Source organism: Pongo abelii, chromosome 6 (genome assembly GCF_028885655.2).
Source record: "Pongo abelii isolate AG06213 chromosome 6, NHGRI_mPonAbe1-v2.0_pri, whole genome shotgun sequence".
Taxonomy (NCBI): domain Eukaryota; kingdom Metazoa; phylum Chordata; class Mammalia; order Primates; family Hominidae; genus Pongo; species Pongo abelii.
The window spans coordinates 96,424,831-96,441,359 of NC_071991.2; the positions used below are offsets into that span (position 1 = coordinate 96,424,831).

General features: G+C 35.7%; 1 pseudogene; it reads left to right on the plus strand.

Moving 5' to 3' along the window:
* Positions 1-13,260: 13,260 nt before the first annotated feature.
* On the plus strand, positions 13,261-13,793 carry LOC100433283 (large ribosomal subunit protein uL16-like; annotated as a pseudogene).
* The last annotated feature ends 2,736 nt before the right edge of the window (positions 13,794-16,529 follow it).

Here is a 16,529-nt window from a genome sequence, read left to right on the forward strand (position 1 = left end):
GCAATTCTCCTGCCTCAGCCTCCCGAGTAGCTGGGATTACAGGTGCCTGTCACCCTGCCCGGCAAATTTTTGTATTTTTAGTAGAGACAGGGTTTCACCATGTTGGCCAGGCTGGTCTCAAACTCCTGACCTCAGGTGATCCACCCACCTCGGCCTCCCAAAGTACTGGGTTTACAGACGTGAGCCACTGTGCCCGGCCGATAATGCAATTCTTATTTTAAAATAACAAATTGGCTCTCTGGATTAATAAACAGTCAAAAATATTTTGAATACATCTTCCTTTGGAATATTGCCTTTTATCTTTTCCTGTTACAGTACATTCTAGAAAGAATAGCCTTTGTCTCTGATTTCTCACTAATTCATTTATTCAAAAAATGTTTATAGAGAACTCAATACCTGATGGTAGGAAAACTTCCAGAACATACATTTAGACAATTTTTGAAATAGGAACAAGTCCTGTGTACTTTCCATTACATTACAACTTCTTTAGCTTTGGAAATATTTTCAATTAACGCAATGAAAGTGAATGGAGTGCTTAATCACTTCATTATTTAGGGATTTTTGTCTTTGATTCAGTGACCGATTGAATATTATTGAAATTGTGATTTAAAATGCTGAAGAAATTAACCAGAAAACATATTGCTAATCATCCTTTCATATCTTTTTCTATTTTCAAAACAATTTTCCAAACTACAGTACTTTATAATAAAGTCTCTTATTTCTACAAAATCCTGAACTGCGCCTGTTCATTTAACTGACTCACTCAATGGCCAAATTGCAACATATAGATTCTAAAGAGAATTTAAGATGTGAAAAAGTAAAGTTGAATATGATTTGGGCTGCCTTTCTTTGGAATTTATTTATTTTCTACGCCACCTGAAACCTTTAAACCTTCCAATATACTAGGTTTTTAATTCCTTGAGCATCTCTGCTCAAACTCTTAATGTGCACACAAATCACCTGGGCTGGGGATCTTGTTAAAATGTAAATCACAATTCAGCAAAGCTGAGGTGGGGCCTGAGCGTCTGTATTTCTGACAAGCTCCCAGGAGTTGTGGATACTGCTGATTCAGGGATGCATTTGAATAAGAAGGCTCTAGAAGACAAACCAAAATGCTAATAATTTGGAATGTTTTATGAATGTATCAAAAACATACAAATTTTTATAAGTATTCTTGGTAATATATATTGATGTGCTCTTAGGGGTAAGCAGTGGGCCCAGCATTGCCTAGGAATGTAGGACCACCAAAATGAGCTTTCTGTTTTAAAAACAGAGTATACCCAAATTATTACAAACCAGTAAGTTAATCATTTTATGAGCATTATTATCAGGTATTTAGGTATGTACAACTGTGTTAACATAAGTGATACATTTATGGCTTATCTAGTTTTCTTGGCTGTGAACACTAAACTCAGTTTGCATACCATGTTTGTGAAAATATTTTTAAACATGGAAAGTAGTCAAGAATTCAAGAACAGTAACATTGATGTCCAATGTGTATGTATTCTTGTATGGTTACAAACGATTTATTACTATAAATATTTGTTACTTTCCACTTGGTTTAATTATTGGATACTTAAAATAAATTTTCTATTATGTAACAGTTTAAAAATAACTTGTTATATTTTCTATTTTTAAAGAAAAACAATCTAGTATAAAATGAAAATTACAAAATATCATGAAAGTAATGTTTTATTATCAATTAATATGTTGAATGAAGTATATAAGGTCTTTCAGCCCACATACTGCTTCTTCCAGCTCTCAACAAACATCAAAATGCCTTGATATTACCCTGCTATTTTAGGAAAATGGGCACTTAAAAAACTCAGTTCTTCTATTTTTATGGTAATCAGAATGCTCAGTTTCTATTTGATTTTTAAGTTAAAGCAGTCTCATTTGCATACAAACAATAAAAGTTTTTAAGTGTGGCTAGGATCATTTCCATAATTCTATATTTTTCATCTTTTCTTAACATTCTTGACCCTGACATTGTGCTATAATTTGCAAAACTAAAATCCATTCAGAAATAATCACTGGCAGAAAAAGTAAAAACCAAGAAGACAGATACCCCATTTAATGCAACTTTGCTTTTTCACAGTAACCCAATGGACAGGAAGAAAAGCATCACAAAGTGGTTCAGCATAATGGTAGGATTGATTAACTTGCTAGAAATAGAAAGAGTTTTTATCCAAGTTTGGATTGGCTCATACCAATTACTGTATGATTTCACTTGGAAATGGAACCAGCTACAAGTAGCTATGTGCCTAAGCTGAATACAAAAATTGTACCTGTGCCATTACTCTCCCTTTTTGTCTAGAATACACTTATATACATAGTAAAAGCAGGGATAAATAGAAACAGCAATACTTATAAAAATACTTTTTCAATTCTTTCTGGAATGTTTGTGCTTTACAAATGTCTCTATACATTTTATTTTTTGCAAACAAGAGTCTTATTCTGTGTGTCTCTTAGTATTCTAGCAAACATTTGTACCATGTTCAATTGTGAATGCATTCCTTTAATTGAGACGATTGAATAAATTATATGCTTAGCTGATGAAAGCACTTTCTTTTCTAAATAAGCAGTTTGATATAAAATACTTCAGCAAGTAACTTATCTGTATTTTACTGAATTTAGAAATTTATATCAGGAACTTTTATCTACAGGAGCTACATACTCCTTGTACTAATTTTTTTCTGGAGTAAGACAGTGTGACCAGGTGAAGTCAAATAGAATTTCCATGCAGCTTTTTCTTACACTCTGAAGAGCGAGCACTTAGGCAAATAAAAGCAAAACTGTACCTCAAAAAGCCACATCCTCAATGGATATCTTTTAGAGGAAGCACTATTTTTTTTTCCAACCAAAACAGGATACTTACAGCCTTCAGAGATAAAATAGCAGAACTTACCAGTCTCTTAGCATCTGAAACCACAGTCTGTACCTGTCATTTATTGTTTTGTAAATGAACTAAAAATAAAAGATGGATGGGCTGTGTGAAATCCATAAATTCTGTTAATGGCCTACTAAGAAGCCATGTGTTTAGGACACTCGATGTTACTCAATGATTCTCTTTCCATGTTGTTTTAAAGAGAGCTCTTAGAGCACTTGCTTATTTTGTCATTTTATTCCTACTTTGACTTCAAGTTAAAATAATGATTTTAGGTTATTTTGTTTCTTTCTATAAATGCACTCAGCACATGATTTTGCCTTCTAATTCCACAGAAAGTCAGGAGTTCTCAATTTCCTGTCCCTCCTCACTTAACTCCATGAAAACAAAGCTGCGTCCACATCAGTTATTTCTCTTTCTAGTCTCAGGGGCTGTGCTCATGTTCAAAGCTGATGCTAATTCATGTTCTCTGGATATTTGTACACCCTCCTGCTCAATATAGTCTCTCTACCAATTTTCTCTCTCCCCTCTTCCTTTCTCTCTATCAGCTCTCTAACTCTTTATGGCTATCGCTCCATCTCTTTATCTCATCTCTATCTTTCCTTTTGTCCTATATTTTCAACTTCCTCAGCTCCACTGGCTCTTTCAGACCCTTTCTTTTCTGAGTGTAAGCACTCTTAGTCACTTTTGTTCTGAAAGTATTATAACTGCCCCTGTTTCCTTCCTTTTGAAACAAAACTTCTTGAAAGGGTAGAGCACTCTACACATATCCATTTCCTCACTTCCAATGCAATCATGAGCCTGCTGCAATTTGGCCTCTCACAGTGTTTAAGACACCAAAGATGACATTAACTCCCTCCACATAAAACAGTTTCTCGGTAATATTTAACTTGGATTATGTGGCATTTGCTAGACGGTTGAGTATTTCCTTCTTAAACTTTCTTTTTTTGGCTTTCTTTTTTGTTTCCTACATTTCCTTCTATCTCTCACTAGTCTTGAAACAAAAATATTTGAGTAAAATTAGTAGCAGAGCTGAACAAATTCTTAGACATAAAAGAAAAATGAATGCCAATCTGATTTAGAAAAAAAAAGCCATCAAACTGCCCAGACCCTAAAATTATATGTGAAAAGCAGACATTAGCTACACTTCCAATTAGTTAAATATATAAAACTATAATTTTATTTTCAGTTATCACCATAGGAAGAACTGTTTTATTCTACTCACATGTCATTGGGTGGAAAATATTGCTAGTGTTGCTTGAACTGAACAGGCCAGGAGAAACCACTGAACAGGGAGAGGCAGCCAAACTTTTACAACATTGGTAATGATTACAGGGAAGAGGTGCTAGACTCTGGATTGTCTCAGTTTTCTGTTTCTCAAAAAAGGAAGGTTTAAAAGGAACTAATCTGAGACATTTTTTAAGAAAGCAAGTTAATATTTCTGTTCCTGCTAAATTCTACATCCAACTTTAATGAGGAAGAGGGTATTTGTTTCCTAAGACTGCCTTAACAAAGTACAAAAACCAGGTAACTTATAATGACAGAAAGTTATTTTCTCACCATTCCTGGGGACAGGAGCCTGAAATCAAGATGATAGCAGGGCCATGTTTCCTCTGAGGCTCTAGGGCAGGATCCTTCCTTCTCTTCTAGCTTCTGGTGATTGCCATCAATCTTCGGTGTTCCTAGGCTTGTAGACATATCACTCTAACCTCTGCCTCTGTCTTCACATTCCTTCCATTTCTCCTGTGTGTGTATCTATCTCTGTGTTCCAATATCCCTCCTCTTTGCTGCCTTCCTCTTCCTTCTCTTCTTCTTCTTCCTCTTTGTCTTGCTCTGTCACATAAGCTCTGGAGTGAGGTGGCATGATACAGCTTACTGCAGCCTCAACCTCCTGGGCTGAAGCAGTCCTCCTGTCTTAGCCTCCTGAGTAGCTGAGACTACAGATGCATGCCACCATGCCCAGGCCTGGCTGATTTTTTTTTTTTTTCTAGTAGAGACAAGGTCTCCCTATGTTGCTCAGGCTAGTCTCAAACTCCTGGGCTCAAGTGGTCTACCTGCCTTGGCCTCCCAAAGGGATTACAGGCATGAGCCACTGTGCCTGGCCTTATACTCTTTTTATAATGGCACTGGTCATATTAGATTTAGAGCTCACTCTACTCCAGTATGACCTCATTTTAAGTTGATTACCTCTGCAGTTTCCAAATAAGGCCACATTCATGGTTTCTGAGGAGACATGTATTATATGGGGATACTATTTAACCCAGTACATTTTTCTTTTTAAAAATGACTGATCACACATTATTTTTCTTCCTCTGCAAACCTCACTAAAACAATATTAAAACAATAAAGTAATAAAAAAGAGCTACCATAACAAAGACAAAAACAAAGATACCCATTGGAAACTGACAATACAGGAAATAGTTTTTAAAATTTGAAAATAATCTAATATTCTTAACGAGATATTACAAGAGTAGGATGCCATGGAAAGGAAAGAAAAGATAATAAAACTATGATAGAAATAAACAACATTACAAAAGGACTGAAAGATAAAGCCAAGGACCAAAACTTAACACACACACACACACACACACACACACACGCAGACACACAAAAATGTGAAAACAGTAAACATAGAAAAGAAAAACTCGTGAGGTTCAGCAACTATTTTATAAAAAATATATAGAGAAAAGAAAAAAGTAGATTAACTATCAAGAACTATAAAAAACAATTTTTAGAAAGACATGAATCTCCAAATTGTAGGTGTCCAGCACAAGTGGCCCACAAAAAAATAAAGGCAGACCTCACAAATCACATAAAATGTGACATTTCAAAATAACGAGTATCAAGAAGAAAAAGCTTCTGGAGAAAATAACAAAGGTCACCTACAAGAGACAGGAAATCCGAATTGCATTAGCCTTCTCAAAAGCTATAATGAATGATAGAAGACCGAGGTAGAATGTATTCAAATTTATTGATGAAAATGATATTTGATGAATAATTTGATAGCCAAATTATCAATCAATGATGAGAATAAATTAAAGTCATTTTTAGAAATGCAGAAATATATGTCAGTTACTAATTCATGGGAAGCTATTGGAGGATATACTTGAACAAATAAGGAAGTAAATTAAGTAAGACAGAGATAGTATTCAGCAAAAAATGATCAATTCTAGAAAAATGTCAGTAAAATTTTAAGGATGACAATAAAGAGAAATTCCAGGACAACTGCTGTGTGGCTTTCCTAGAGAGCAACCTGTCCACAGTGGATCAGGAGAATGGAGAGCTCCAGTCAAGTATTCTTGATAGAGACAATTTCCTAAACCTGATAAAGGGCATCTACAAAAATCTCACAGTTAACACCATGCAAAATAACAAGAAAGGATGTCTGCTCTCACCACTTTTAGGCAGTATTGCACTAGAGAGTCAAGTCATGGCAAGTAAGCAAGAAAAAGAAAAGCATCCACACTGGAAAGGAAGAAGTAAAACTAGTTCTCTTTGCAGATGACATGATGTTGTATATATATAGCAAATACTAAAAAACCCACTAAAAACTATTACGCATTTACAAGAGCAAATAATAAACAAGGTTGTAGTATACAAGATTAATATAAAAAGATCTATTTTATTTCTATATACTAGCAATTAACCACCTGCAAATGAAATTGAGAAAATAATTCCACTTACTCTAGTATCAAAAAAAAAATTCTTAGAAATAAATAAAAGAAGTGCTAAATGTATACTTTGAAAACTATGAAATAGAGTTGAAAGAAATTTTTAAAAACCTAAACATATGGGTTGCAAGGTTTACTTATTGTTTGGATTATTGGATTATGTATTATTTGGATATATAATAAAGATGACAATGAATGTTTGTTATTCATTATTATTTATTGTTAAGATAGCAATTATTTATTAAGACAGCAGTATTGTTAAGATAGCAATACTTCCCAAACTTATCTACAGAATCAATGCAATTCTTATCAGAATAACAACAAATTTTTTGCAGAAATTGACAAGCTGATTCTAAATTTCATATGAAATTGCAAGAAACCCAGAATAGCCAAAATAATTTTAAAAAATGAAGAGCAAAGTAAGCAAATTCACATTTTCCAATTTCAAAACTCACTGCAAAGCAATGGTAATTAAACAGTGTGCTGGCACAAGAATAGACATAAAGACTAATGGAATATAATTGAGAGACCAGAAATAAATCTATATATCCATGGTCAATAAGTTTTGAAAAGAGTGCCAAGACCATTCAATGGGGAAAAATATTCTTTTCTACAAATGGTGCTGGGACAACTAGATGGTCATAGGCAAAAGAATGAAGTTGGACATTCACTTCATACCATATGCAAAAATAAATTCAAGATATTATATATCAAAGACTTAAATGTAAAAATGTAAACTCTTAGAAGAAAACAAAACAGTAAGTCTCGTGACCTTGGATTTTTCAATATTACACCAAAAGTATGAGCAACAAAAGAAAAAATTGCAAACTGGACTTCAATAAGCCTTATGTTTCAAAGAACACTATCAAGAATTTAAAAAAACACACCACAGAATGGGAGAAAATATATGCAAATTATATACATGATAAGGGACTTTTATCTAGAATATTTAAAGCACTCTTACAACTTAATAATAAAAGACAAATAAACCAACTAAGAAATGGCTAAAGTACCTGAATACACATTTCTCCAAGGAAGACATACAAACAGCCAAAAAGCAAATGAAAAGATGCTCAACCTCATTAGTCATCAGAAAAATGCAAATCAAAACCACAGGAAGATGCCACTTCACACCCAACTAGGATGAGTATGTTTAAAAAGTTAGATAATAACAAGTGTTGGTGAGAATGTAGAGAAATTGGAACTCTCATAAATTGCTGATGGGCATGCAAAATTGTCCAGTCACATTAGAAAACTGTCTGGCATTTCCTCTAATAATTAAACAGAATTACCAGTAATTCCATTTCTAGGTATATATGCAAGAGAAATGAAAACATGTTCACATAAAAAGTTATACATAAATTTTTATTTGTTTGTTTGAGACAGGGACTCACTCTGTCACTCAGGCTGGAGTGCAGTGGTACGATTTTGGCTCACTGCAGACTGGGTGACAGAGTGAGTTCCTGTCTCAAAAAAGGTGGGCTCAAGCAGTCTTCCCACCTTAGCTTCTAGAGTAGCTGGGACTACAGGTGCACACCACCACACCCCACTAATTTCTTTTTATTTTTTGTAGAGTCGTGTTTTTAATATGTTGTCCAGGCTGGTCTAGGACTCCTGGGCTCAAGCAACCTTCTTGCCTCAGCCTCCCAAAGTGCTGGGGTTTCAGGTGTAAGCCACCATGCCCACCCTTGTACATGAATGTTTATAGCAGCATTATTCACAGTAGCCCAAATGTCTGTCAGTGGATGAAAGGATACATAAAATGTGGTATGCTTAGAAAATGAAATATCATTTGGCTATAAAAATAAATGAAATATGACACATGCTACAACTTGGATTAACCTTGAAAACATTGTGCTAAGTGAAAGAAGCCAGTCCAAAAGTCCACATAAAAACATATTCTATTTATATGAAAGTCCAAAATAGGAAAAGCTATGGAGACAGAAAATAGTATAGTGCTACTTAAGGTTGGGTGCCAGATGATAGGGGTTTATAGTGGTGATAGCTAAAGGATATGGGGTTTCTTTCTGAGGTGATGAAAATGCTCTAAAATTGACTGTGGTGATGGTTGTGTATATATGTGAATATACTAAACACCATTAAAGTGTACACTTAAAATGGGTAAGTTATATGGCATGTGAATTATATTTTTTTAAATCTTTTTTTTTTAAATGATGATATATGAATTCTGAGCCTAGATCATGGAACATATCATGCGTCTGCCTTGCTATTTCTTGGAATGCTCCCTTTGAGGGAAGCCAGGCACCATATTATGAACATGCTTAAGCAGCCCATGGAGAGGCTCCTGTGGGAAGGAACTGAGGCCACCCACCAACAACCTGCCCCAAATGAGTGAGACATCTTGGGAAAATATCTTCTGGCCCCTGTCAAGACTTCAGATAACTTGCAACCTTAGCCAGCATCTTGACTGGCACCTCATGAGAGATTCCAAGCAAGAACCACCAAACTAAGCTGCCTCTGAATTCTTGACCCACAGAATTCATTGTTGTTCTAAGTAACTAAGCTTTGGAGTCATTTGTTCAGGAGCAATAAACAATGAATACAGCAGCATTAGAAAGAAAGAATAATCAAAGTGTAGCACTTTGGAGGGAAGGAAGATTATTTGTGTGAACATATTTAATCTGTATCCCTACTTTGCAGAGCCTCTGGGGCACCATTTACACAACATATAATGTAAGAAAGCACTAACACTTGGTTTAACTAAAATTTATGGGCCGGGTGCAGTGGCTCACACCTGTAATCCCAGCACTTTGGGAGGCCAAGGCGGGCAGATCACTTGAGGTCAGGAGTTCGAGACCAGCCTGGCCAACACGGTGAAATCCCGTCTCTACTAAAAATACAAAAAATTAGTCGGGTGTGTTGGCGGGCGCCTGTAGTCCCAGCTACTCGGGAGGCTGAGGCAGGAGAATGGTGTGAATCCGGGAGGCAGAGCTTGCAGTGAGCCTAGATCACGCCACTGCACTCCAGCCTGGGGGACAGAGTAAGACTCTGTCTCAAAAAAATAAAAAATAAAAAATAAAAAATTAGCTGGGCGTGGTGGTGCACATCTGTAATCCCAGCAACTCGGGAGGCTGAGGCAGGAAAATCACTTGATCCCAGGAGGTGGAGGTTGCAGTGAGCCGAGATCCAGCCACTGCACTCCAGCCTGGGCGAGCGAATCTCTGTCAAATAAAACAAAATAAAATAAAATATAAAATAAAAAAAAATTTACAGTATATCTATGTTAATTATGGGGGCAGGAGAAATAAACATTTATGGTATGGAAGAGCTAAATTCTAATTTGCCATGATGTGAAATCGACAGGAAATATCTAAAATTGGTAACTTATAAAATAGCTCTGTAAGTATATTATTTATAAATACAAAGCTATAAATTTCACAGTTCATAATTTGTGGGGTCAGGGCCTACAAGATGGAGAATATTGTAGTGAACTACTGATGTACATTGTAATTCTTGGCACTATCTTTATAATATGTCCATAAATTATTTTTACGAAGAATAAATATAATTTAAAAAATTCAAAATATAATAATAGCACACAAAAGTTTAAAAAATTAAAGTCAGAAATATAATTTATTTTCTGGAATTTCTAATATATGCTATACACTGTGCTCAGCATTATCATACATTTGTTAAAAGATAATTTTCTGCAAAATAAAAAATCATGACTCATATAGATATAAAAATGAACCCATGCTAAAGAATTTATTTTCCTTATATGATATGAAGTTACCAGGTAGATGTTATAACTGGTTCAGAAAAAAATGAGCAAAATAGCAAAAATTATTATAGAATAAAGGAACGTGGAGACGAATTGCATATGGAGACAAAACTAGTTTTCCACAGAGGGGAGGAAGTCAATTAAATCACTACCAGACAGCGCAGAATTTACTTATCTGTCAGCTACCTGTAACTTACAAAGAGTTGCAAAATACCTGAAAGACAATGAACAGGGCTAGAATCTAACATCCCAGGTAGGTCTCCTGTAAAAGACGCTTAGTTTTCCATTGAAACACAAAACAATGACTTAATACAACATGTGGACTAACTTTGTGAAGTAGGTGTTCCTTCTTTGTAGAAGAAAGTGAAGCTTAAAATTGGTTACATAACTTGTTTATATTCCCACAGTTAGCAAAGGCCTAATAAGGAATATAAATTGTGTGTGTATATGTGTGATGCTGATAACTGTGATTTCTTTTCAGTTTCAAAGGATAATTTTATCAGGTTTGCCTGTGCCTTTTTTTTTTTCTTTTGCAAAACTGATACTGTCAGTTCACCTCCTGGGATCCAGTCAAAGTAAAACAATTTTGTTTTTCAGGGTTTTTTCCTGCAGTGAACACGGCCATATCTCTCTAGTTATTTCTTAAAAAGAGAGACAATTTCAAAACAGCCAGGGAAGGAACACGGACATCTGTCAGGCCTTGAAGTGACTGTGAAAGGGCATAACAAAGATTCTCCCTTCCTCCTAAAGCAATGGCTGCCCTCTTTATGTATTTTTTTTCTCTTGTATAGTTACCACAGCTCCATTCACATTTTTCCTCTTTTATATTTTCTTTTCTTCCCCCCCCGCTTCTGTAAATTCCGTCTCATCTCTGGCGTTTTACCTCACTAATCTGATTCTGCCATCCTAGCTCTGGTCTGAACCTGGCTGGACTTGGCTAACTTTGGGTGCACATTTGCCGTAATTAGCTTAGACAAGGGCGGCAAGGAGCAGAGGAACAGTGCTGACTCTCCTCGCTTTTGCCCAATTTAGTTTCTATAATACTTTAAACTATGAGGCAATACCTGTGACATCCAGCAAGGTCAAACTGCATCCCTTCCAGCCCATATCCTTCCCAGGAGGCCACAAAAACTCCACCATCTTTGCGTGCTGCAGGGCTGTTCGGATAACCCCAATACTTCCAGTAAGATAGACTCTAAAACTAAAGTAAATATCAAACAAACAACAAGCATAGAGGATGCTTTTAAAAGGACACTAACAGATCTTTAAAAGAAAGGGAAGGGAAGGGTACATGTGGTCAAACTGCTCTTGAGGTTTGCATGTTGAGTCATTCTACAGAATTACTGTGTATCAATTATATGCCAAAGTCATAATTTTATGAGTTTACTCAGAGATTATTAAGATCTTAAGAAATTATTTCACATGAATCACCAGAGACTAATATAATAAAATATGAAGACTTTAATTGGCACTCTCTGGAAATATCATCTCCTTCAATCCAGGTCACAGCTGGAGGAGGTAGACACTTGGCATAGCCAAGGAGCAAACTAGTCTGATGGGTGGAATTAATCGTGAGACAACACACAACACAGCCAGATTACCTTCACATTCTAGTTTGCACTGAGAAATAAAATTGTTGAACACTCACATTTTAAGAGGGTTCTTCAAAAATTTTTATATTATTCAGGTAAAAGACAAATATTTAGACAGGTTTGCAATAGACCCTCACTTTGTCAAGATTATATTGTTTGTATGTAATATATAGAATCAATCATGGTAAGGAGAACAGTGATTTCAGGAAATAATGTCATCAAACTATTATATCCTAATCCAGGCGGTTATTTCTGTTAGGGAAACTGCCTGAATAGTATAAAGAAACAATGAAAGGATCTATTCACTGTTTCTTTTTATAGACTCTGTGAAATCAGTACCCTTGTGCTATGAAAATATTACCTTGAATACTTAAAAATATCGAATTAGTTGTTTAATAATCAGATGAAAGCTTATTAGTCAATGTTAGCTTTAGAAAGCCTTTAGTTACTTTAAGAGATACTGAAAGGATATCTTAGACTGCAGTGTTGGTGTGGCAAGCAGCTTCTAAGATGACTGTCAGTGATCCACACCTCCTGATATTTACGTTATTTTGCAATCACTTTGAGTGTGGGAACTTAGTGGTGAACTTCTAATGAATAAAAGATGGTATGTCACTTAAATGAGATTATAAAAAGACTGTGACTTCTGCCTTGGGTGTCCACTCTCTCTCTTTCATATCGCTCACTCTCAGGCCAGCAACCTACCATACTATAAGCCATCTTATAGAGAATCCTACATGGTGAGTAATTGAAGTCTCTGAACAACAGCCAGAGAGAAATGGAAACTTGCAAACAACATGTTAATGAACCTTAAAATGGATCTGATTCCAGCTGAGTGTTGAGATGACTACGGCCCTGGCTGACAGTTTAGCCACAACCCTCCAAGAAAACTAGAACCAAAATTATCCAGCTAAGCCACTCTGGATTCTGGGTTCTCAGAAACTGTGAGATAATTATAAATGTTTGTTATTTCTATGCTGCTAGATTTTGAGATATGTTATACAGCAATAGATAACTAATAGAGTATCCTGTGTTACAACAGTATATTATCTTGAGTATCTAAAAAATTAATCAGATGATAGCTCATTAGACATCATTTGTCTAATAAAAAGATGATAGCTTGTTAGTCAACATTAGTTGCTTTAGTTACTTTGGTTAGATTTGGAAAGCCATTAGTCTATTCAAAGGAATACTTTATAAACATTTAGATATTAGCGTTAGTTGAAAAGTACAGGAGTGCAGTGTCTCTTCCACGCACTGGCGAAGTTCCTGTGTCACCAGGGGTCACCATCCTGCTCCTTGTTATTGGTATTGTAAAAAACAGCCGTACCCAAAGTCTCGTGTCTGCTGAGATCCATATCTTTGGGTCGAAAGAAGGCAAAAGTGGATGAGTTCCCACTCTGTGGCCACATGGTGTCTGATGAATATGAGCTGCTGTCTTCTGAAGCCCTGGAGGCTGCCGTATTTGTGCCAATAAGTACATGGTGAAAAGTTGGGGCAGAGATGGCTTTCACATCTGAGTGTAGCTCCATCGCGTCCATGTCATCTGCATCAACAAGATGTTGTCCTGTGCTGGGGCTGAAAGGCTCCAGACGGGTATGTGAGGGGCCTTTGGAAAACCCCAGGGTACTGTGGCCAGGGTCCACATTGGTCAAGTCATCATGTTTATCCTCACCAAGCTTCAGAACAAGGACCATGTGATTGAAGCCTTAGGCAGGGTTGAGTTCAAGTTCCCTGGATGGCAGAAGATCCATATCTCCAAGAAGTGGGGCTTCACCAAGTTTAATGCTGACAAATTTGAAGACAAAGTGGCTGAGAAGCATCTCATCCCTGATGGTTGTGGGGTCAAGTAAATTCCCAATCACAGCCCTTTGGACAAGTGGCAGGTTCTGCACTCATGAAGGCTTTTGGCAGCACTGTCTCCTTGGGCCATGCCGATCTGACTTATGCTTACTAATAAATTCTGTTTACTGGCCGAAAAAGAAAAAAAAAGAGAGAAAGAAAAATAAAGAATAAATACTCATCTATTACATCTTTCCACCAAACTTCCATAAGTACTGAAAAAAATACTGTATCTCTGCCTGACACTAAAGGATTGTATTAACGATTTTGCTTAGGTTCATTTTGGAAAATAAGTAGAATCATCCTTTAAAATGCAGCATATTTAAAAGAAAAGGGTCTTCTGTATTTTAATATCAATAGGTTGGTTACTTCTGAAGATGATCTCCTCCTCTGTAGTTTTGATGTGGACTCATTTATATCTAATTTGAGATCAATGCCAGTTGATGGATTAAAGACAGCTGCCTTCAAGAAATCTTCTCACGCTACCTTATGGGTGGTGCCGTTCCTAAATTTCTGTAAGCAATCATGTTTCTTTTTCAAAGAAAGTATTTTGGGCCCAAGTAATATGGCACAGTTTAAATATGCTTATGCAGCCCTCTTATTACATACAGTCAAACCACTTAAGCTTTCAGTTCAAAATCACTGTTTCCAGATCAATGATGGCTCAGGTTTAACAGCCAAAAATTTACATTGATAATGATAAATTTTGGGCTTTATAACTTATTTCAAATACTATATTACTTTCATTTTGCTGTAAGTTTAACTAATCCCAGAGACAAAGAAATTTACTCACTTTAGAACTATGATATAGCAACATCCCAATTCAAGATGTGATTTTTTAAAAAAGGAATATAAGTTAGAGTTCCATTATATCATTTAATAAGTTTTTCACAAAACAGTGGCACCTAGTGGTCTATAAAAAGCCTTCTCCGAACTGTTTGTAATTTGTCTTTACTCTTTAGTTTGAATCTGGCATTAATTGCCTACAGCTGGTTCAATTGCTAGTTAGATTCACTAGGATCTCTTGCGTTATAGATTCAAATTTTTGCAATACTAAATTAATCTTTTATTTTTTATTTGTGTACTTAGCCTAATGTCAACAACACTATTCTTACTATTTTGATGTTATATTACCAGAAATCTTTGTAGGTCGATAGGGCTAATGAGTTACTGCCACTAAAATAGATGAATTACTTTGAAACATCAAACAAGAGACTACCTTAAAACAATGGTTTATAAAAAGAGATTCACTTGGCCGGGTAAGGTGGCTCACACCTGTAACCCCAGCACCTTAGGAGGCTGAGGCAGGTGGATCGCCTGAGGTCTAGAGTTCGAGACCAGCTGACTAACATGGCGAAACCCCATCTCTTCTAAAAATACAAAAAATTAGCCGGGCATAGTGGTAGCTCCCAGCTACTTAGGAGGCTAAGGTAGGAGAATCTCTTGAACCCAGGAGGTGGAGGTTGCAGTGAGCTGAGATTGCGCCATTGCACTCCAGCCGGGGCAAAAAGAGCAAAACTCTATTTCAAAAAAAAGAGATACACTTTTGGAAGTAATAAAATTTGCCTTTTTTGTTTCTATAACAGAACTGGGTAGTGTAAGATATTTTATCACTGCTTATCACCACTTGGTATTAATAGTACATGAATATTCTTTAAACCTACTGCCTAATAAACCTGTCTATAAACCTGACCACAATGTATTCATGTTGAGAACTTTCCTGAATTCTGCTCACTAGAAGAAAGATGTTGATATTATCTTTTCTTTTATTTACTATGACCAAGTATGGCATGCACCAGTTTGGTTTAGGAAAAGCAAATAAAATATTGTCTTTTATATATGAAGAAGTTATTAGTAATAATTGAATGTATTTTCCTATCAAAGTGATACACTCATAAAGATTTATCTGCATGATCTAGCCAATACAAGACACTGTAAGACTGCTTTCAAAATTTGTGTTTGAGAACATTTTGTTCCCTCATGAACGTTATATGTGAAACTCAACTCTCACTATTACTGTACTCTAAAAACAATTTTAAATAAATCTGATGGAAATGAACTCAGAAGGCTATTGAATGGCAATTATTAATTTAAACAAATTTATATTCACACCTAGTTCCACATTTACTGTGTAAAACAAGGAGGAGTTCTGTAACCAGCCTTCATATCAAGAAAGAGAATGTTACAGAACATGTTAAATGGAGGTGAAAATTAAGAATTTTGTAAAGAAAGTTCTTCATATTATAAGCACTATTTCAAACCTTTGGGCCTAATGGATGATATTTATTGAACTAATATTACAATCACTTAAAAAAATCAAAATTTTTCCTGTCAGTATAATTTAAATAGATATTAATATTTATTTTTGTACTTTTCTTAAAATAACTCAATTATTTGTATGTAAAATAAACTGTAGACTTTTTAATATTGATCATCTATTCCAGAATTTAGAATTACTCATTTAGTTAACACCAGATTGTGTCAAAGGTGGAGTTTTAAATAGGTAGACTAATTTATTCTTGAGGTAGCTTTAAAACAAGTAACATTACCATTCAGTAGTAGCCTGCCATAAAATTTAGTGCCAAAATAAGTTTTTCTTTTTTTTTTTTTTTTGTGACTGAGTCTCGCTCTGTCACCCAGGCTGGAGTGCAGTGGCGCTATCTCAGGTCACTGCAAGCTCCGCCCCCTGGGTTCACGCCATTCTCCTGCCTCAGCCTCCGGTGTAGCTGGGACTACAGGCACCCGCCACCATGCCTGGCTAATTTATTGTATTTTTAGTGGACACGGGGTTTCAC